This window comes from Ovis canadensis, chromosome 6, assembly GCF_042477335.2.
Source record: "Ovis canadensis isolate MfBH-ARS-UI-01 breed Bighorn chromosome 6, ARS-UI_OviCan_v2, whole genome shotgun sequence".
In the NCBI taxonomy this organism is placed as follows: Eukaryota; Metazoa; Chordata; class Mammalia; order Artiodactyla; family Bovidae; genus Ovis; species Ovis canadensis.
In genome coordinates, this window is record NC_091250.1 from 132,630,721 (window position 1) to 132,652,371 (window position 21,651).

The following is a 21,651-nucleotide window of genomic DNA, read 5'->3' on the forward strand; positions in this document are numbered from 1 at the left end:
TCAACATTCAGAAAACGAAGATCATGGCATCTGGTCCCATCACTTCAAGGCAAACAGATGGGGAAACAATGGAAACAGTGACAGACTTTCTTTTCTTGGGCTCCAAAATCACTGCAGATGGTGACTGCAGCCATGAAATTAAGACACTTGTTCTTTAGAAGAAAAGCTATGACAAACCTAGACAGCATATTAAAAAGCAGAGACATTACTTTGCTGACAAAGGTCCATCTAGTCAAAGCTATGGTTTTTCCAGTAGTCATGTATGGATGTGAGAGTTGGACCATAAAGAAAGCTGAGTGCCGAAGAACTTTTGAGCTGTGGTGCTGGAGAAGACACTTGAGAGTCCCTTGGACTGCAAAGACATCCAACCAGTCCATGCTAAAGGAAATCAGTTCTGAATATTCACTGAAAGGACTGATGCTGAAGCTGAAACTCCAATACTTTGAACAACTGATGCAAAGAACTGACTCACTGGAAAAGACCCTGATGCTGGGAAAGACTGAGGGCAGGAGGAGAAGGGGAAGACAGGTTGAGATGGCTGGATGGCATCATCAACTCAATGGACATGAGTTTGAAAGAGCTCTTGGAGTTGGTGATGGACAGGGAGGCCTGGTGTGCTGCTGTCCATGGGGTCACAGAGAGTCCGACACAACTGAGCAACTGGACTGAACTGTGAAACAGCCATACTCCAATAAGAATAAAAGCAGCCCACGCTCAAGCGTGATGACATCTTGTAGAGCACCAGATGGAGCACTGTCACGAACTCAAACATGGCTGCAGGACAGGCAGGTGCTGTTTCTCTTCTGTATGCTTAGCCTGTAAGCACTGACTGTGAAGGCGATATGCTTTCCTCCTCCAACATCTCAAGACATGAAACCACTCTGGACACATCGTTGGTAAAACTGAAGTTGATGAAACTTCACCCTTCACATAATCCCCGAGTCAGCTGTCTGCTCTCAGCCTCACCACATGGCTGACAAGGAGCTGAGGGAGGAGGCAGTGGCGGCTCTGCCATCGGTTCCCCTACTGTTTCCCGTGCTTTCCTTCTCGGCGTTCTCTCAAATCCAGGGTTCCTTTAAAGACTACCTGTTTTGCGAGGCCCAGTTTAATTAAAACTAGCAGTCAAAGTAATGAACTTACTTAATGAGCACTCATTAACTGCCGCAGGCGTCAACACTCCGCTAGCGCAAGCATCCTCCCTTGCCTCAGGATATCGCAGGACTCACGCGCGACTCCGGATTCCCACACACGGATCAGATGCGGGGGTCAGCCTCGATCCATGCTAAGCCTCCGTGAACTGTGATGTCTCACCTGAAAACATGGGCCAACCTGCTCTCCGTGCGGCCCCAGGGAGCACCTCAGCTACTCCAAGGGGGCCTCTGCACATTCCACACGCCTGAGACCCCCCGCTGTGGGCGATGGGCAGTCTAAGTGTGTGGCCACAGGAGTGGCAACCACATCAGTTCATGATACGACGTCAGAGAGACCCTCAAGATTAATATCAAGCACAACCTTCTCACCTGACAGACGGGTCCAGCGGACAACCACACAGAGCCCGCCTGAGATCTTCAGACGAAAGCACCTCTTGCTAAGTTTTCCAGCAAACAAACCAGTAATACCTAAGCTCTGCTTCGCAACATGGAAAGAAGAGTTAAATCTAAACATGGACCAGCTGAGTTCACTTGGTACAGATGAGGGGAAAACAGGCCTCCACCACCACTCTAGGGAGAAGGAGCACAATGTTGGACTTTCATCAACCCTCCGAGTTTCTAACTAAGATCAGAAACCTCTACCAACACATGGTAAGAACACCACGTGTCAATCTGAGCCTGTGAGGAAGAGCTGAACAAAGACGCCCCGGCATCGGCATCCAGGCGACCGCTCAAGCGCAGGGGGAGAGGGAGCAGGACAGTGCCGCGGAGAACGGCGAGAGTGTTCCAGAAAGACACGTGCAGTCAAGGTCAGTTGCGGCAAACTCAAAAGATACCAGGCCTGAAAGACAGCCGCAGGAGTTGGGAAGGTCACAGTGGTCTTGGGGAAGGCTCATCAAAGCGGCAGGTGAAAGAGGTGCGTCACGGGGAAGCGGGGTTGAGAGTGAGGGAGGAGAAGCAGCGGCGAACACCAGTGTTTCACGGGATCTGGCGGCAGCTAGGCGAGAAAGGCCCGACAGAGGTATGGCTGAATGGCTAGGGAAGGGCAAGAGACAGACTGAGAGGGGAGGGAAAATGGAAAGCGCAAAAGCTCCAAGGAGTGTTGGCTAGAGGAGCCATCCCACGCTGAAGGTCAGGAAGGGCGTCGGTGAGGAGATACTCCTCATCCAAGGTAAGGAGCAGAGACTGCGCTTTGCTGCAGCAGCCGTGAAGAGATACCCCACATCCAAGGTAAGAGAAACCCAAGTAAGAAGGTAGGTGTTGCAAGAGGGCATCAGAGGGCAGACACAGTGAGTAAACCATACTCACAGAAAACTAGTCAATCTAATCACTCTAGGACCACTGCCTTGTATAACTCAATGAAAGCAAGCCATGCCCGCGGGGCAACCCAAGACGGGTGGGTCATGGTGGGGAGGTCTAACAGAATGTGGTCCACTGGAGAAGGGAATGGCAAACCACTTCAGTATTCTTGCCTTGAGAACCCCATGAATAGTATGAAAAGGCGAAATGATAGGATACTGAAAGAGGAACTCCCTAGATCAGTAGGTACCCAACACACTCCTGGAGATCAGTGGAGAAATAACTCCAGAAAGAAGGAAGGGATGGAGCCAAAGCAAAAACAATACCCAGCTGTGGATGTGACTGGTGATAGAAGCAAGGTCTGATGCTATAAAGAGCAATATTGCATAGGAACCTGGAATGTCAGGTCCATGAATCAAGGCAAATTGGAAGTGGTCAAACAGGAGATGGCAAGGGTGAATGTCGACATTCTAGGAATCAGCAAACTAAAATGGACTGGAATGGGAGAATTTAACTCAGATGACCATTATATCTACTACTGCAGGCAGGAATCCCTCAGAAGAAATGGAGTAGCCATCATGGTCAACAGAAGAGTCCGAAATGCAGTACTTGGATGCAATCTCAAAAATGACAGAATGATCTCTGTTCATCTCCAAGGCAACCATTCAATATCATGGTAATCCAAGTCTATGCCCCAACCAGTAATGCTGAAGAAGCTGAAGTTGAACGGTTCTATGAAGACCTACAAGATCTTTTAGAACTAACACCCAAAAAAGATGTCCTTTTCATTATAGGGGACTAGAACGCAAAAGTAGGAAGTCAAGAAACATCTGGAGTAACAGGCAAATTTGGCCTTGGAATGTGGAATGAAGCAGGGCAAAGACTAATAGAGTTTTGCCAAGAAAATGCACTGGTCATAGCAAACACGCTCTTCCAACAACACAAGAGAAGACTCTACACACGGACATCACCAGACGGTCAACACCGAAATGAGACCGATTATATTCTTTGCAGCCAAAGATGGAGAAGCTCTATACAGTCAACAAACACAAGACCGGGAGCTGACTGTGGCTCAGATCATGAACTCCTTATTGCCAAATTCAGACTTAAATTGAAGAAAGTAGGGAAAACTGCTAGACCATTCAGGTATGACCCAAATCAAATCCCTTATGATTATACAGTGGAAGTGAGAAATAGATTTAACGGCCTAGATCTGATAGATAGGGTGCCTGATGAACTATGGAATGAGGTTCATGACAGTGTACAGGAGACAGGGATCAAGACCATCCCCACGGAAAAGAAATGCAAAAAAGCATTTGTCTGGGGAGGCCTTACAAATAGCTGTGAAAAGAAAAGAGGAGAAAAGCAAAGGAGACAAGGAAAGATATAAGCATCTGAATGCAGAGTTCCAGAGAATAGCAAGAAGAGATAAGAAAGCCTTCTTCAGCGATCAATGCAAAGAAATAGAGGAAAAGAACAGAATGGGAAAGACTAGAGATCTCTTTAAGAAAATTAGAGATACCAAGGGAACATTTCATGCAAAGATGGGCTCGATAAAGGACAGAAATGGTATGGACGTAACAGAAGCAGAAGATGTTAAGAACAGGTGGCAAGAATACACAGAAGAACTGTACAAAAAAGGATCTTCATGACCCGGATAATCACCATGGTGTGATCACTCCTCTAGAGCCAGACATCCTGGAATGTGAAGTCAAGTGGGCCTTAGGAAGTATCACTACGAACAAAGCTAGTGGAGGTGATGGAATTCCAGTTGAGCTATTTCAAATCCTGAAAGATGATGCTGTGAAAGTGCTGCACTCAATATGCCAGCAAATTTGGAAAACTCAGCAGTGGCCCCAGGACTGGAAAAGGTCAGTTTTCATTCCAATTCCAAAGAAAGGCAATGCCAAAGAATGCTCAAACTACCACACAATTGCACTCATCTCACATGCTGGTAAAGTAATGCTCAAAATTCTCCAAGCCAGGTTTCAGCAATACGTGAACCGTGAACTTCCTGATGTTCAAGCTGGTTTTAGAAAAGGCAAAGGAACCAGAGATCGAATTGCCAACATCTGCTGGGTCATGGAAAAAGCAAGAGAGTTCCAGAAAAACATCTACTTCTACTTTATTGACTATACCAAAGCCTTTGACTGTGTGGATCACAATAAACTGTGGAAGATTCTGAGATAGATGGGAATACCAGACCACCTGACCTGCCTCTTGAGAAACCTGTATGCAGGTCAGGAAGCAACAGTTAGAACTGGACATGGAACAACAGACTGGTTCCAAATAGGAAAAGGAGTGCGTCAAGGCTGTATATTGTCACCCTGCTTATTTAACTTCTACGCAGAGTACATCATGAGAAACGCTGGAGTGGAAGAAACACAAGCTGGAATCAAGATTGCCGAGAGAAATATCAATCACCTCAGATATGCAGATGACACCACCCTTATGGCAGAAAGTGAAGAGGAGCTAAAAAGCCTCTTGATGAAAGTAAAAGAGGAGAGTGAAAAAGTTGGCTTAAAACTCAACATTCAGAAAACGAAGATCATGGCATCCAGTCCCATCACTTCATGGGCAATAGATGGGGAAACAGTGGAAACAGTGTCAGACTTTATTTTGGGGGGCTCCAAAATCACTGCAGATGGTGACTGCAGCCATGAAATTAAAAGAGGCTTACTCCTTGGAAGAAAAGTTATGACCAACCTAGATAGCATATTCAAAAGCAGAGACATTACTTTGCTGACTAAGGTCCGTCTAGTCAAGGCTATGGTTTTTCCTGTGGTCACGTATGGATGTGAGAGTTGGACTGTGAAGAAGGCTGAGTGCTGAAGAATTGATGCTTTTGAGCTGTGGTGTTGGAGAAGACTCGAGAGTCCCTTGGACTGCAAGGAGATCCAACCAGTCCATTCTGAAGGAGATCAGTCCTGGGATTTCTTTGGAAGGAATGATGCTAAAGCTGAAACTCCAGTACTCTGGCCACCTCATGCGGAGAGTTGACTCATTGGAAAAGACTCTGATGCTGGGAGGGATTGGGGGCAGGAGGAGAAGGGGACGACCGAGGATGAGATGGCTGGATGGCATCACGGACTCGATGGACGTGAGTCTGAGTGAACTCCGGGAGATGGTGATGGACAGGGAGGCCTGGCATGCTGCGATTCAGGGGGCCGCAAAGAGTCGGACACGACTGAGCGGCTGAACTGAACTGAACTGAACGAACACAGCCCAAAGGAGGAGGAAGGGTTCAAGACAGGAAAGGAGGGGCGATGTGGAGAGCGCCAGGCCGCGCTCGCTCACTCTGCTGCGAGCTTCCGGGGTTAACAGACTTGCTCAAATCGATAGTTAGAACCTCGGGAGCATAGGATGAACTGTGGAAAAACAACAAAGACAGTGTTTCCTTCCAAATTAGAAGACAAGAATACCACACTTCAGGAAAAAGGGGAAGAGGGCGGAGCTGCAGGAGCTCAGGTGACCTGCCTGGGTCTCAGAGTAAAGCTCTCTCGGCAGGTACCACGCACCAGATAAGCCTCTGAGCTCACTTTAGAGAGAACAGCCCAGTAAACCAGAGCCTATGATCCGTTCTAACCCAGGGCTCTGGCCAAACTGAGGACAGGCACCGAGGGAGCACAGGCTGCTGAAGGCAGCACCTGCCACACGGACAGGACATGGCCCCCGGAGAGACACAGCAGTGAGCGAGCAAAGCAGCAAGGCCAGCGCTGGGCAAAGGCGGCCCCAACGGGGCGTCCCCGGGGGGCCTCAGTCTAGGAAGCCACCGGTCCATGCATGGGACACAGGCGCCATCCCTGGTCTGGGAACTGGATCCCACATGCTGCAACTCCAGGTCCCCCAGGCCTCAATGACCCAAGGTCCCCCGTGCCACAGCTAAGAGCTGACACAGCCAAGTGAGTATTTAAAAAAAAAAGCCACAGCAGCACAGGGCAGAGCCCGCTAGCACTGTGCAGGCAGAAGGGAGCTGCTGAGAGTGAGGAGGAGGAGCCGCCGTTCAGCCAGAGTATGGGAGGCAACGCGCGGGAGGGAGAACAAGGAAGGCTGTCCCCAAGGCCGTGGAAGGCTCTCAGCTGCTGGTGCCGGCGCGGGTCCACCTGCAGGAAAGGGGAAGAGCGGGAGCGAGGACGGGCGCAGAGAAAGGGACGCTGTGCAGCCCGGGCGAGACAAGCAAGACCACAGTAACGGGAGGACTCTGTCTCCTGGGCACTTCCTGGAAAGTGACCCACGCCACCAGGAGCTGAAGGCTGCAAGCGGGCCCTCACCAGGACCCTCACAGGAGTCTTCCAGCTCGACTCTCCGGGCCTCCGGCTCCTCAGGCAGCAAGCACCGCCGGGCAGCAGACGTGTGTTCTGCCGCCGCCCGGCTCAGCTCCGAGGCTCTCCGAGTCCTGACTTGCCCGTCCCAGCGCCCCAGCTGGAGCGGCAAGGCCACCGGCAAGCGCGCACACACACGGAGGGCAGCCAACGCGCTCGCAGAGAGACACGCAGCTGGGATGCCTGGCTGGGAGAGCCCACCGTCCTGGTTTCTCTTTCTGAAAGTCAGATACAACTGACTTACCGTCCTTTTAAAAGAACAGAGAATATGGGGGAGCTCCCTGGTGGCCTAGTGGTTAGGACTTGGCCCTTTCACTGAGGTGGCCCAGGTTTATTTCCTGACTGGGAAACTGAGATCCCACAAGCCATGTGGCACACTCAAAGAATAAGAAGAACATTGACTGTAGCCACAATTTAAGCCACTTAATGAGCGATGCTACTTTTCCTGCTTTTAAAACCAGACACCAACAACAATATTACAAGGAGTGTCAAGAATCCACTTACGGGATTTCTTTATCCAAGGCAGCCAAGCAGCTCTGGCAGAGGGCTGGTAACCCCCTTCTCTGAGTTGTCCTGGCCACCGACTAGGGGCACGCCTGCACTGACAGGACACGCCTTTCAGGGGCCTCCGCAGAGGGAGCGCAACTCTCAGCAGGAGCTTGGAAAGCATGTTTCCACTGCCAGGCTATTTCACCACAGTGGAATAACTGGAGGACTTCTAGAGAAAAAACTGGGGGTCACTAAATGCAATGAGATGTCCTGGAATCAATCCAAGAACACAAATAGGGTGGTTGCGGAAAACTTAGTGAAACCCAGATAGTCTGTAGTTAATAATACCGTACCACTTGTAATGTCTTAGTTCTGACAAACACACCAAGGTTAAGGAAGATGTCAACATTAGGAAAAGTTGGCTGAAGGGAGTATCAGAACTCTCTAAAGTAACTTTGCAACTTTTCTGTAAGTCTAAAATTATTCCAAAATGAAAAGTTTATTTAAAAATGATTCCTGGGTCATGAGAAGTTAAACCTACTAACTTCTTATTCAGTCTCAACATGTAACTAATAATGTAGTTAAATTGAGAGAAAAATGTTCTTTGTGTTCTATGAATGAGAAGAAGTTCACTTCCACAGGAGATATGATAATCAAACATCACAAATATTACTGGAATTACTCTAAGATAACCTAGAAACCGGGGAGCTGGACTGTTGAAGGCAGAGTGCCGAAGACTTGATGCCTTCAATCTGCGGTGCTGGGGAAGACCCTTGAGAGTCCCTTGTACAACAAGGAGATCAAACCAGTCAGTCTTAAAGGAAATCAACCTGGAATACTCATTGGAAGGACTGATGCTGAAGCTGAAACTCCAATATTCTGGTCACCCGATGTGAACAGCCGATCCATTGGAAAAGTCCCTGATGCTGATAAAGATTGAGGGGAGAAGAGGGCATCAGAAGACGAGATGGCTGGATGGCACTACTGATACAATGGACATGACCTTGGGTAAACCGGGAGATGGTGAGGGACAGAGAGGCGTGGAATGCTACCGTCCACGGGGCCGCGGAGCGTCACACACAGCTGGGTAAGCAACAACGATCAGGAGCCTTGACTGCACGGCTAACACACACGTCCTGCACGCCCTCGAGACACAAATCACTCTACTTCAGCTCCTTCTGGTTATACGGTCTCTAAAGTAAAGTCACCTTGTGCCTCCATGTGTATTCAGAAGGCCAATGGAGTCAAACAAGAGAGCGTCACAGGACGCACAGAAGCACCCTACAGTACCACCAAATAGAAACTCACTCAGTAACCCACCCAGGAAAAAAGGCCTCCAGTTAATAAGAACATTTCAAGTGAATGAAATACAAACAGGATGAAAATAGGAATATGCAGGACTGACGAAAATTAATCAAGCAGCTGTCTATAAGAAATCCACTAAGAAAAAGAACATAGGTAGGTTAAAAGCAAAATAATAGGAAAAGCTGCATCACACAAACACCAATTAAAATACACTAAAGTGGTTCTGTTAGTATCAGACGAAGCAGATCTCAGAGCCAAGAAAACTGCCAGGGATAAGAGGAACATAGCCTAAATGAAAAAAAGGGATCGAGTCACCAAAAGACATACAATCAAAAACGCAGAGGCACCAACAACAGAGCTCTGAAGCACACGACACAAAAACGCAAGTGTGAGGAGAAACCGAGACGCCCACAGCTTCAGCCAGAGCCGCCAACACTCCTCTCTCAGTGACGGACGGACTAGCAGCCGAAAGGCCATCAGGAATAGGGCGCTTTCAGGAATAGGGCACTAACGGATCACCCACTCACCCTGCTAGACACCCGGGACAGCGCTGCCAACCAACCATCTCCCAATAAACACTCTTCTAAAACTACAGAATCAAAGAAAAAACTTAACGACATTCAAGCAAACACTCCACTCAATAACAGCAGAATTTACATGTCTTAAAGTACCTAAGCAATATTCACCAACACGGACCATAAAACTAAAATTTTTCAAAGAATTAAAATCATAACAGTTGTTTTCTGACCATCCTGGAACTAGACGACGAGTCAGTAACTTGACAAGCTGCACGACAGCCCGTCTAACTGACGCTTCGGCTGCGGCAGGCCCCAGCTGCATGCGCAGGTCTTCGCTGCAGCGTGCAGGCTCCTCGCTGTGGTGCAGCTTCAGTCCAGCTGCAGGCAGGCGTGACCTCAGCTCCCTCGCCAGGGACAGAGCCCCCGTGCCCAGCGCTGGAAGGCAGGCTCTTTACCACCGGACCACCGGGGAAGCCCCTAAACAACAGACTTTAAATAATATCAAAGAAGAAGCTTCAAAGGAAATTAGAAAATATTTTAGACTGACTGAAAATTCAAGTACAACACACCAAAGTTTGTGGGATGAAGCTAAATTATGGCTTAGACATGCACAAGTGTATGTATATTAGGAAATACGTTATCTTGAAAATACGTATTTTTAAGAAAGAAGAATAGTCTCAAATCAATAACCCAAGCCTCTACTTTAACGAATTAGAAAAAGAAAAATCAAAACAAACTCAAACCAAGAAATAAGACAAGAGTAAGAAATAAAATTTTCAAAAATTGTGTTTAAAAATTAATGAAATTAAAAAAAAAAGACGAGGAAAAAACAATGAAACTAAAAGCTGGTCCTTTAAAAAGATTAGGAACTTGAAAAGCCTCTAGAAAGACTGGCAGAAAAGAGAGCAGACAAATAAACAGTATCAGGAATCGGAGAGAGAGCACAGAATCCCCACAGACACTGAGAGGAGAAAGGGCACTACGGACAATCCTACACACACCGACGCGACAGGCAAGATGAAGTGGGCCAGCTCTCTAACAAGCACAAGCTGCTAACAGAGAAGGGAACAGCCCTTAATCTGCTTTATGAGGCCAGCATTATACTGATACCAAAGCCAGGCAAGGAGAATCTGAGAAAACCATCTGCACTTGTAGTTTGCCGCTCAGTCGTGTCCGACCCTTTGCGACCCGGTGGACTGTGGCCCACCAGGCTCCTCCCTCCGCGGGATTCTCCAGGCAAGAGTACTGGAATGGGTTGCCATTTCCTTCTCCAGGGGATCTTCCCGACCCACGGATCGAACCCGGGTCTCCCGCATTGCAGGCAGACGCTTTACCCTCTGAGCCGCCAGGGAAGCCCAAGAAAACTATTTACATATACCTTATAAAAGCAGATCCAACAAGGGACTTGCCTGGTGGGCCAGTGGCTAAGACCCCATGCTCCCATCACAGGGGGCCCCACAACTAAAGGCCGAACGGCCCATGTGCCGCGATGAAGACCCGGTGCAGCAAATAAACATTTTTTTAAAGTGCAAATCCACAAAAAAGTTCCCAGAATACATGACTTTAGCAAGATCAACAGATAAAAGTTGAACACACAAAAATTAATAACTTTTATGTACTAGCAATGAATAGAAACAGAAATTCTTCAAAACACCATTTACAGAAGTTGAAAAAATGGAATACTTTAAGACTCTAACAAAACAGGGAAGGGATATGTATGCTGGAGACGACAGTACAAAATACTGATGAAAGAAGTCACAGACGTGCGGTACGTCAGTGCTATGTCAATTAAAAAAAATCAAAGAGGACCAAATAAATGTGACAGAACCACACACAGACGGGAGGACTCAACACAGTGTTCATGCCAATTCTCCACCAAACTGACTACAGATTTAAGGCTACTCTAACCAAGGCCCAGGAGAATTATTTGTAGACACAGACAAGCTGATTCTAAAATGTATGGAAAAGTGAAATGACCAAATAGCAAAAACAATCTTAAGTTGGAGGAATCATCTTACTAATACTATAAGACCCACAGTAATTAAGACCGTGTGGTACAGGCAACGAGATAGACTCATAGATCAATGGAACAGAATACAATCCAGAAATAACCACGCAAATCAGCCCAATTGATTTCTGACCCAAATGAAAAATCAGCTCAATGGAGAAAGGGTAGAACAAATGGGTTTGGAACGAACCTGACATCCATCCTGCCCAAAACGATACCTGATACGAAATCAACTCAAACAAGTCACAGGTCTAAGCGTAAAACCAGGGCATTTTTAGAAGAAAATACAGAAAAACAGTCTTTCTGAGATTTTATAAAACAAATAGTTCTTAGACATGATACCAAAAAGTATGCTTTTATAAAAGAAAAATCCAGAAAGGTGAACTTCATCAAAATTTAATTTTTCTTTGCAAAAAAAAAAGTTGATGGAATTTAAAGACTAGCTACAGCCTGAAACTGTTTTTGCAAATCACAAATCTGACCTAATTCATAATAAGAATTATCAAGAATTCTCAAAAGTCAAAAGTAAGAAAATAAAAAGTTAGGAAAAAAAAAAAGCAAAGGCTTTAACACTCCATCCAAGAGGACACAAGAATGGCAAATAAATGAAGTGTTCAGTAACAGCAGTCACTAGGGAGATGTAAATAAATCCCAACACACTACACACCGACCTCTTAATGATTAAAACAGCATCTGAGGAGGGTATGGCGACCCACTCCAGTGTTCCTGCCTGGAGAATCCCATGGACAGAGGAGCCTGGCGGCCACGGTCCACGGGGTCGCGCAGTCCAGGACCGCGAGCCGGCGCGGGTGCAGAGCGACTGCCTTCTCAGCGCTGCTCGCGGGGGGTCAGGCCGGTGCGGCTGCTCAGAAAGCAGTCTGGCAGTTTCTTACAACGTTACCACTGACCCTGCTCCCATTCCTTGGCATTTACCCCAGAGAAACGAAAATTTACTTTCATACGAAAACTGGCACACAAATGTTTTACAGCAGCTCTATTCACTACCAACAAAAGCTGAAAGAACCCGTGTCCACCAGTGGAAGAATGGGGAACGGCAATCCACCCATACAACAGAATACTACCTGGCAGCGGGGAGGAGCAAGCTACTCACGCCCACAAAACTCCGGATGAGACTCAGCGACTATGCTGAGTGCAAGGAACCAGCCTCGAAAGCTACAGACGTGCACCATTCACGGAAGTCATTCCACCTCCATGGCCTCCCAAGAAGACAGAGCCACAGCAACAAGCCGAGACGGTCCCGAGTGGGGTGGGGAGGGGAGTGCACAGGGGCCGCGGGGGGCGCCTGCCTAGGCCGCGATAGCGGCACGCCAAGCTGCGCATGCAGGGGCAGGGTCCAAGCCGTCACCACCACGGCCCAAGTCCAGTCTCTGGCTGAGGAACTGAGACCCCGCACACACACGTGCACACACACGTGCGTACACGCACACGTACAACCACACATACATGCACACGTACACACACACACACGGCTTCCCTCGCGGCTCAGTAGGTAAAAAGAATCTGCCTACAATGCAAGAGACCAGTTGCAATGCAGGAGACCCTGGTTAGATCCTTGGGTGGGAAGATCCCCTGGAGAAGGAAATGTCAACCCACTCCAGGATTCTTGCCTGGAAAATTCCATGGACAGAGGAGCCTGGTGGCCTAAAGTCCACGGGATCTCAAGAGTCAGACACGACTTAGTGACTAAACCAGCACACACGTACACACATATCTATCTACATAGACAGATACGGCAATAATGCACAGGAACCTGGAATGTTATGTCCATGAATCAAGGCAAATTGGAAAGACTCCAACAGAAAATGGCAAGAGTGAACATCAACATTTTAGGAATCAGTGAACTAAAATAGACTTGAATGGGCGAATTTAACTCAGATGATGACCACTATATACCACTGTGGGCAAGAATCCCTTAGAAAAAATGGAGTAGCCCTCACAGCCAACAAGAGAGTCCAAAATGCAGCACTTGGGTGCAATCTCAAAAATGACAGAATGATCTCTGTTCGTTTCCAAGGAAAACCATTCAATATTACAGTAATCCAAGTCTATGCCCCAACTATTAATACAGAAGAAGAAAAAGTTGACTGTTTCTATGAAGACCTACAAAATCTTCCAGAACTAACACCCAAAAAACATGTTATTTTCATTATAGGGGACTGGAATGCAAAAGTAGGAAGTCAAGAGATACCTAGAGTAACAGGCAAGTTTGGTCTTGGAGCAAAATGAAGCAGGGCAAAGGCTAACAGAGTTTTGCCAAGAGAAAGCACTGGTCATAGCAAACACCCTCTTCCAACAACACAAGAGAAGACTCTACACATGGACATCACCAGATGGTCAACACCAAAATCAGACTGATTATATTCTTTGCAGCTGAAGATGGAGAAGCTCTATACAGTCAGCAAACACAAGACCAGGAGCTGACTGTGGCTCAGATCATGAACTCCTTATAGCCAAATTCAGACTTAAATTGAAGAAAGTAGGGAAAATCACCAGACCATTCAGGTACGACCTAAAACAAATCCCTTAGGATTATACAGTGGAAGTGAGAAATAGATTCAAGGGATTAGACGATAGACAGAGTGCCTGAATAACTATGGACAGAGGTTCGTGACATTGTACAGGAGGCAATGATCAAGACCATTCCCAAGAAAAACAAATGCAAAAAGGCAAATTGGTTGTATGAGGAGGCCTTACAAAATAGCTGAGAAAAGAAGAGAAGCAAAAGGCAAGGGAGAAAAGGAAAGATATTCTCATTTGAATGCAAAGTTCCAAAGAAGAGAAAAGAGAGATAAGAAAGCCTTCCTCAGTGATCAATGCAAAGAAATAGAGGAAAACAATAGAATGGGAAAGACTAGAGATCTCTTCAAGAAAATTAGAGATACCAAGGGAACATTTCATGCAAAGAAGGGCACAAAAAGGACAGAAATGGTATGGACCTAACAGAAGCAGAAGATATTAAGAAGAGGTGGCAAGAATACACAGAAGAACTATAAAAAAAAAGATCTTCACGACCCAGATAATCATGATGGTGTGATCACTCACCTAGAGCCAGACATCCTGGAATGTGAAGCCAAGTGGGCCTTAGGAAACATCACTACAAACAAAGCTAGTGGACGTGATGGAATTCCAGTTGAGCTGTTTCAAACCCTTAAAGATGATGCTGTGAAAGTGCTGCAATCAATGTGTCAGCAAATTTGGAAAACTCAGCAGCGGCCACAGGACTGGAAAAGGTCAGTTTTCCTTCCAATCCCAACAAAGGGCAACGCCAAAGAATGTTCAAACTACCGCACAATGGCACTCATCTCACATGCTAGCAAAGTAATGCTCAAAATTCTCCAAGCCAGGCTTCAACAGTACATGAACCGAGAACTTCCAGATGTTAAAGTTGGATTTAGAAAAGGCAGAGGAACCAAACTGCCAAAATCTGTTGCATCACAGAAAAAAGCAAGAGAGTTCCAGAAAAAATCTACTTCTGCTCTACTGATCATGACAAAGCCTTTGACTGTGTGGATCACAACAAACTGTGGAAAATCCTTCAAGAGATGGGAATACCAGACCACCTCACCTGCCTCTGGAGAAATATGTATGCAGGTCAGGAAGCAACAGTTAGAACTGGATGTGCAACAACAGACTGGTTCCAAATCGGGAAAGAAGTATATAGAGACTGCATATTGTCACCCTGCTTATTTAACTTATATGCAGAGTACATCATGAGAAATGCCGGGCTGGATGAAGCACAAGCTGGAATCAAGATTGCCGGGAGAAATACCAGTAACCTCAGATACACAAATGACACCACCCTTATGGCAGAAAATGAAGAAGAACTAAAGAGCCTCTTGATGAAAGTGAAAGAGGAGAGTGAAAAAGTTGGCTTAAAACTCAACAGTCGGAAAACCAAGATATTGGCATCTGGTCCCATCATTTCATGGCAAATAGCTGGGAAAACAATGGAAACAGTGACAGACTTTATTTTCTTGGACTCCAAAATCACTGCAGATGGTGACTGCAGCCATGAAATTAAAAGACGTTAGCTCCTTGGAAGAAAGCTATGACCAAGCTAGATAGCATATTAAAAAGCAGAGACATTACTTTGCTGACCAAGGTCCTTATTATAGTCAAAGCTATGGTTTTTCCAGTAGTCATGTACGGATGTGAGGGTTGGACCATAAAGAAAGCTGAGCACCAAAGAGTTAATGCTGTTGAACTGTGGTGCTGGAGAAGACCCTTGGGAGTCCCTTGGACAGCCGGGAGATCCAACCAGTCCCGATTTCCTAAAGGAAATCAGTCCTGAATATTCACTGGAAGGAGTCATGCTGAAGCTGAAACTCCAATACTTTGGTCAACTGATGCAAAGAACTGACTCAGTAGAAAAGACCCTGATGCTGGGAAAGATTGAAGGCTGGAGGAGAAGGGGACGACAGAGGATGAGATGGGTGGATGGCATCACCAATTTGATGGCCATGAGTTTGAGCAAGCTCTGGGAGTTGGTGATGGACAGGGAGGCCTGGGGTGCTGCAGTCCATTGGGTCACAAAGAGTCGGACACGACTGAGCTGAACTGACAATATATAGATAGATAGATAGATATAACTGCGTGTTGATTTTTTTAATTAGCTATAATAAAAGCACTTGGAAAGATCCTAACGGTATCTTTAAAGTCAAGCCACGTGTATACTGAGCAACCCCAGTATACAATTTGGGTTTGCACTCAACCAAAAGGAGCACTCCATCCACCAAAAGACACGCACAGGAGTGCGCACAGCAGCCGGGTTTCCTCAGCCCTGAAATAAGACAAGCCCGGTGTCCGTCAGGATCAGAACGGTCAAGTGCGGGACAGTCGCACAATGGACACTGCACGCCCAGGAAGGAATGACGGGCTGCTGCGCCACCAACAGGAGGGGGCTGAGACACAACTGCTGAGCCCGAGAGCCCTGCCCTCCACAGAGCCCCGTTACGCGAAAACCAGAAACAGAGAAACACGCGAGACCAGTGAGGATGACGAGGGGAACGTGGGCACACTCCAGGGCACTGGGGCGCTTTTCACCATATCGCCTGTGTCGAAATGCTGGTCCCATGGGTGAGCACACACAGAAAGAACACTGCGCCCAGAGCGCTCCCTGTGGCTTCACCCGCGGCTGCAAGTCTTCGCTGAGCCACACAAGGTTCTAGGCCTTTACCGGACCTACTCCCTCAGGTCACTGAAGCAAATGCAGACCAGGGCCTTCCCTGGTGACCCACTGGTGAAGAACCCGCCTGCCAGTGCGGCGATGCAGGTTTGATGCCTGATCCTGGAAGACCCCACGTGCCTCGGAGCAACGAAGCCTGAGCGCCACAGCGACTGAGCCTGTGTCTGGCGCCTGGGAGCCACAGCTGCTGATGCCCCCGGGCCCCAGAGCCGGTGCTCGACAGTGAGAGGCCTGCGCAGTGAGAAGCCCACCGACTTCAACTACAAAGTACCCCTGCTTTTAAAGAAAGCGATGAAGACCCAACCCAGCACCCCTCCAAAAGAACAGTGAACGCGAGAGTGATGACTGAGCATCACCTCATCGTGGCAGCTGCTCCTGAGGCGCAGCGAAGGCCGCTGCAGGCCCCAGTGCGCCCCAAGGTCTGCCGTCACCCCGCCTGGCCAGAGGAGACGCTGTGTGTCGTGTCCCAGTTGCAGCCACGTCCAGCCCTCTGCGGTGCCACGGACTGGGGCTCACCAGGCTCCTCTGTCCATAGGGTTCTTCAGGCAAGAAGACTGGATTGGGTTGCCATGTCCTTCTCTAGGAGGACACACTGTATGATGACCCTTGGACATAAGCATTTTAATTATTATTTTCTTGGGTTTCCAAATCACTGCAGATGGTGACTGCAGCCATGAAATTAAGACACCTTCTCCTTGGAAGAAAAATTATGACAAACCTAACAGCATCTTGAAAAGCAGAGACATTACCTTACGACAGAGGTCCGTCTAGTCACGGCTATGGTTTCTCCAGGGGTCATGTATGGATGTGAGAGTTGGACTGTGAAGAAGGCTGAGCGCTGAAGAATTGATGATTTTGAACTGTGGTGCTGGAGAAGACTCTTGAGAGTCCCTTGGACTGCAAGGAGATCCAACCAGTCCATTCTAGAGGAGATCAGTCCTGAATATTCACTGGAAGGACTGATGCTGAAGCTGAACCTCCAATCCTCTGGCCACCTGATGCGAAGACCTGACTCATTGGAAAAGACCCTGATTCTGGAAAAGATCAAAGGCAGGAGGAGGACAGAGGATGAGATGGTTGGATGGCATCACCAACTGAACGGACATGAGTCTGAGTCAACTCCAGGAGCTGGTGAAGGACAGGGAGGCCTGGCGTGCTGCAGTCCATGGGGTCACAGAGTCAGACACGACTGGACGACTGAGCAGAACTGAAACATTAATAGCATCTTCTTGCCGCTTTTCCAGCGACGAGAAAGGACTCACGTCGTCGTCACACATGCTCCCTGTGCGCCATGTTCTCTGATTTTCAAACTGCAGCTTCACTGTGAAAATGTACCTTGATCTGTACCCCAAACTGCTTCCTGTCATAAACCTCTAACAGCATTACAGAAGAGGCCTAAATGCCCATCTGAGCCCTCCATACGTGTACATTTTATGTAAACTGATACCCCAACAGCTCATTTCATGGCTCAATTTCCACAATACAAAAATCTGTATACACACAGATACTTTACAAAATTGGATCCTTATTACAAACACTGTTCTCTTCAACGTTTTGCTTTTTCAGCCATGCTGTGCAACTGTGGGATTCAGCTCCTGACCAGGAATTGAGTGCATGTCCTCAGAGGTGAAAGTGTGGAGTCCTCGCCACTGGGCCACCAGGACATCCCCACACACACTTCTTTACTTCGTAAGCTTCCCTCTTCACTTAATGCACCATGAATGTTATGAAAATCATACTTTAAAACAGGGATGCAAACAAGCAAGATATTTTCATAATATCCTTCACCTGCCAACTCTTCGCGCACGGCTAACTCTGTCGTCACATTAGAGCAGACCAGCACACTTGGCTGTCAGAACAGGACTGGCCAAGACGCATGCCATCATTTTTACATCCTCGCGTCACAATTGAGAGAGCTTCATCAACGGCATCCTGCGGCAGGGTGCCTGTAAAGCCAGCCAGGCTGGCTTCCTGACAACAAGGGTCCGGTTCACACACAACCCCGTGTGCCCACTTGCCCGCCTCCAACCATTTAATTCTCCCAGCAGCACGAGAAGCCACCTACAAAATGGGGCAGTGTGAGGCTGTGCCTCAGGGCACAGAGCCTAGCAAGTCTGTGTCCCCCAGCTTTGCATATTTTGTGTACAGAGTTTTGCTATGCACCGAAGACTCCAGAAGCTAAGTTATGTTTCCTACTTGGCCCACAGTCCTCATTTCCCTGTAGAAGCCAACTGCACATGGAAGCGCTCGCTCTGCCTGAAAGCCACCTCTGATGGCAGCAGTCCTGGGTCCATGCTCGGTGCCGTGCGCAGCAAGCTGAGCAGGGGAGCAAAGACCCCTCCTGAGAATCCAGACAGCCCTCCTATTCGATTCTCTTAGGTATCTTCTGCCCTGGCGGACCTGCTGAGATGGAAACACGGAGCCCCAAGAACTGTAAGCCTGGGAAATCCGGGCTGGCGCCCATTTACCGTCACTCGCTGGCCAGCACTGTTTGGGGCGCCGGTTCTGCCCCAGATAAGGGGTCCCAAAAAGCTCACCATCTGAGGGGAAACAATTCAGAAGTTTCAGAATTACACCAAGAACTTTTGTGATTGGTGTCACCTGTTACCATAAACAGTATTTTTATGTGTTTTATTAATAAAACACTTGCAAAATACATTTAAAACTAAAGACACAGCTTGAAAACTTCAAAGTATAGTAGAAGAGAATGTTTTCAAAGGTGCAGGTCACAATTCAACAGTACATAATAATTTGTGTATTACAACCACCATTATTGTTAATGAAACTGAGCGAAACAAAAGATACCAGCAAGTATCAGAGGATCCTTTTGTAAACCCTGCAGTGTGAAGAGTGTGTGCACATGTGTGAGTGCAAGGTGTGTGTGTACAAGTCTCAAGGTATTTAGCTCTTATAGTGGGTTCACGGTCAAAACTCTGAATTCATAAATTTAACAACAACAACAAAAAAACAGTCCTGTCAAGATAATACTAGGCAGACAGTTATCCAAGTTTGAAAAGTGTCATTCGAATAACAACTAAAAGGTTATTTTAGCTAAATAATGCAAAGTAAGTGAGAATTATTAAAACCTAGAATAATGGTGTGAAAGGCTACTGTAAGAATTTTTATTGTGCCACCAATTTGTTTTTATTCAATCAATAAAAATGGGTGTATTTTACATCCAGCTGCAGCCAATATTATCAACATTTTTGTAAAGGATTTGCTCAAGCAGACCTCCCTGCCTCCCCTCCCCAGAAGCAGCAAACATGGCCCTTAATTTGCACTCCAACCATGCAAATACATAAGCCTCGCCCAGTATCCTAAGAACGACACCAGTTTCGCTCTCCAGTGTACTGGACAATGGCAAGCTCTGGAGACTGTGAAATGCAGGGGTGAGACCCAAAACAAAGCTGACAATATAAAGAAAGTTCCAACAACTGCAGAGAACACTCAAAACCCTATAAGCTGCAACTAAAGCCCACACGCTTTACTATGTATTCAGATAATAATAGCGCCAGAGAGCCATGCCACGTGCAATGATTTCTTGTCTGTTCTCACTACCTCTCGTTCCAACACAACATTTACAATCCCGCATAAAACAATTTGCGTCTCAGAAACGGGCACACAAATAAATACTCCTTACGAGGCTTTCGGTTGTTTTCACTGCTGCAAATGTCTTCAAAGCAACGTAAAACAGTCCTAACAACACAAACTCCTGAAAAAAAAAAAATCCATTCTCTTTCAGCAGCCGACTGAACAAGTGGAAATGACCGCCAACTGCATACCCGGGTACCAGTCCTGGGTCTTGCAAAGTGCTGTGACCAAGAGCGAAATAAAAGTGGCAGCCATCCACAGCTAGCAGCGGCAGTGTGTGCTACTGTCTCCAAAGACAGAAGAAAGGAAAAAAAAAAAAAAAAGACGATTCAAATATATGCCTGAGTAACCAGACCACTCATTACCTCTATCAACAGGGGGTGAAGCGCCAGGGCCGCCCCTCGCGAGGAATGCCAGGTCTCTCTTTTCCAAATGACCGTTTCGCAGGAGCCCAAGAAAACTTGGAGGAGGCGCTCGGCGATGACCGTGCGCCGGGCGCGGAGGAAGGAGGTGGGCACGCGCTGCGAGCCCCGCTCGCCTCCACCTGACGCCCAGTGGCTCCGGAATCGCACCCGAGTAAACCTCAAGGACGGGCCCGGCGGGGCCGAGGCGGCCCCGGGCCGGCCCGTGACAGCGCCGCGCAGGTGGGCGCCGCGCGCTCCCGGGAGATGCGGCACCTGGCGGCGGCGGGCCCCGGGCGCCTCCCACAGCCCGGGGCCGCGGTCCCCCGCGCCGGCCCCGCGGGAGGCTGTCAGCGCGCGAGCCGCCCGGCGCCCGGCCCCCGGCCCCGCACCGTTACCGCCCCCGCCCCCGCCGCTTACCTCAAAGTAGCCTCCGGGGGCGGCGCCGCCCGCGCCCGCGCCGAGGGGCCCGTTGGCCGCCGCCGCCGCCGCCGCCGCCGCCGCCGCGCCGCCCGGGGCCGCCAGGCCCGCGGCCTGGGAGCCGCGCAGCGCCGCCGCCGGGCCGGCCTTGCCGCCGCCCGCGCCGCCGTTGCCCCCGCCCGAGCCGCCGCCGCCGCCCCGCTTGTTCTTCCGGCGCTTGGCCCCGCGCTTGGCGTCGGCCGGGCTCATGGCGGGCGGGCGGGGAGGGCGCGGAGTGGGCGCGGGGCCGCGGGCGGCGGCGGAGGGCGGGGAAGGCGGGGAGGCTGAGGCGGCGGCGGGACGCGCTCTGGCCGGCCGCGGGCGGGGGGCGGGGGGGGCAGGGCGCTGCGCGGGGTCGCCTCCGGGCGGGCGGGCGGGCGGCAGCTGCGGGGCGGCGGCTGGGCGGGAGCGACGGCGAGTCCACCGGGCCCGGCGCCGCCGCTGACCAGAGTTAGAGTCCAATATGGCGGACACAAGGGGAAAGGGATCCCAGTTTACGTCGGGGGAGGGGGAAGGAGCGGCGGGGAGGGGGAGGGGTGTGGGCGCCCTCCTTCCCCCCCTCACCGCCCCCCCCCCCGCCTCACTCCGCCCTCTCGAGCTCCGCTCCCCCTCCGGCCGCGCCCTCCCTGCCCGCCGTTAACACGCCTCCGGCTCGTGGGGCACGCCGGGAGCTGGAGTCCGCGCGCCCGCACCCGCCGCTCGGGCCGCCCGGTGTGGGGACTACGATTCCCGTCAGGCCGCGCGCGCTCAAGGGCCCGGACGCCGCGAGGGGCTGCGGCAAGGGGAGAGAGATGCGGAGGTGACGTCACCCCGGGCCCGAGCCGCGCGGCCCCCTCCCCGCCCGCGCCGCGCGGCCTTCTGGGACTTGTAGTCGAGCGGAGGGGCCCGGCCCAGCGCGGGGC

The 21,651-nt window shown here is 49.3% G+C and overlaps 1 protein-coding gene across 2 annotated transcripts in view; it reads right to left on the minus strand.

Annotated features, from left to right (window-relative positions):
• The window catches only part of FAM193A (family with sequence similarity 193 member A), a 149,326-nt gene extending 128,546 nt beyond the window's left edge, over positions 1–20,780 (minus strand). For both annotated transcript variants that reach the window (XM_069594895.1, XM_069594894.1), the window contains exon 1: positions 20,711–20,780. The gene's annotated coding sequence lies outside the window, so the exon portion shown is untranslated. The remainder of the gene's footprint in view (positions 1–20,710) is intronic.
• Between the last annotated feature and the right edge of the window lie 871 nt (positions 20,781–21,651).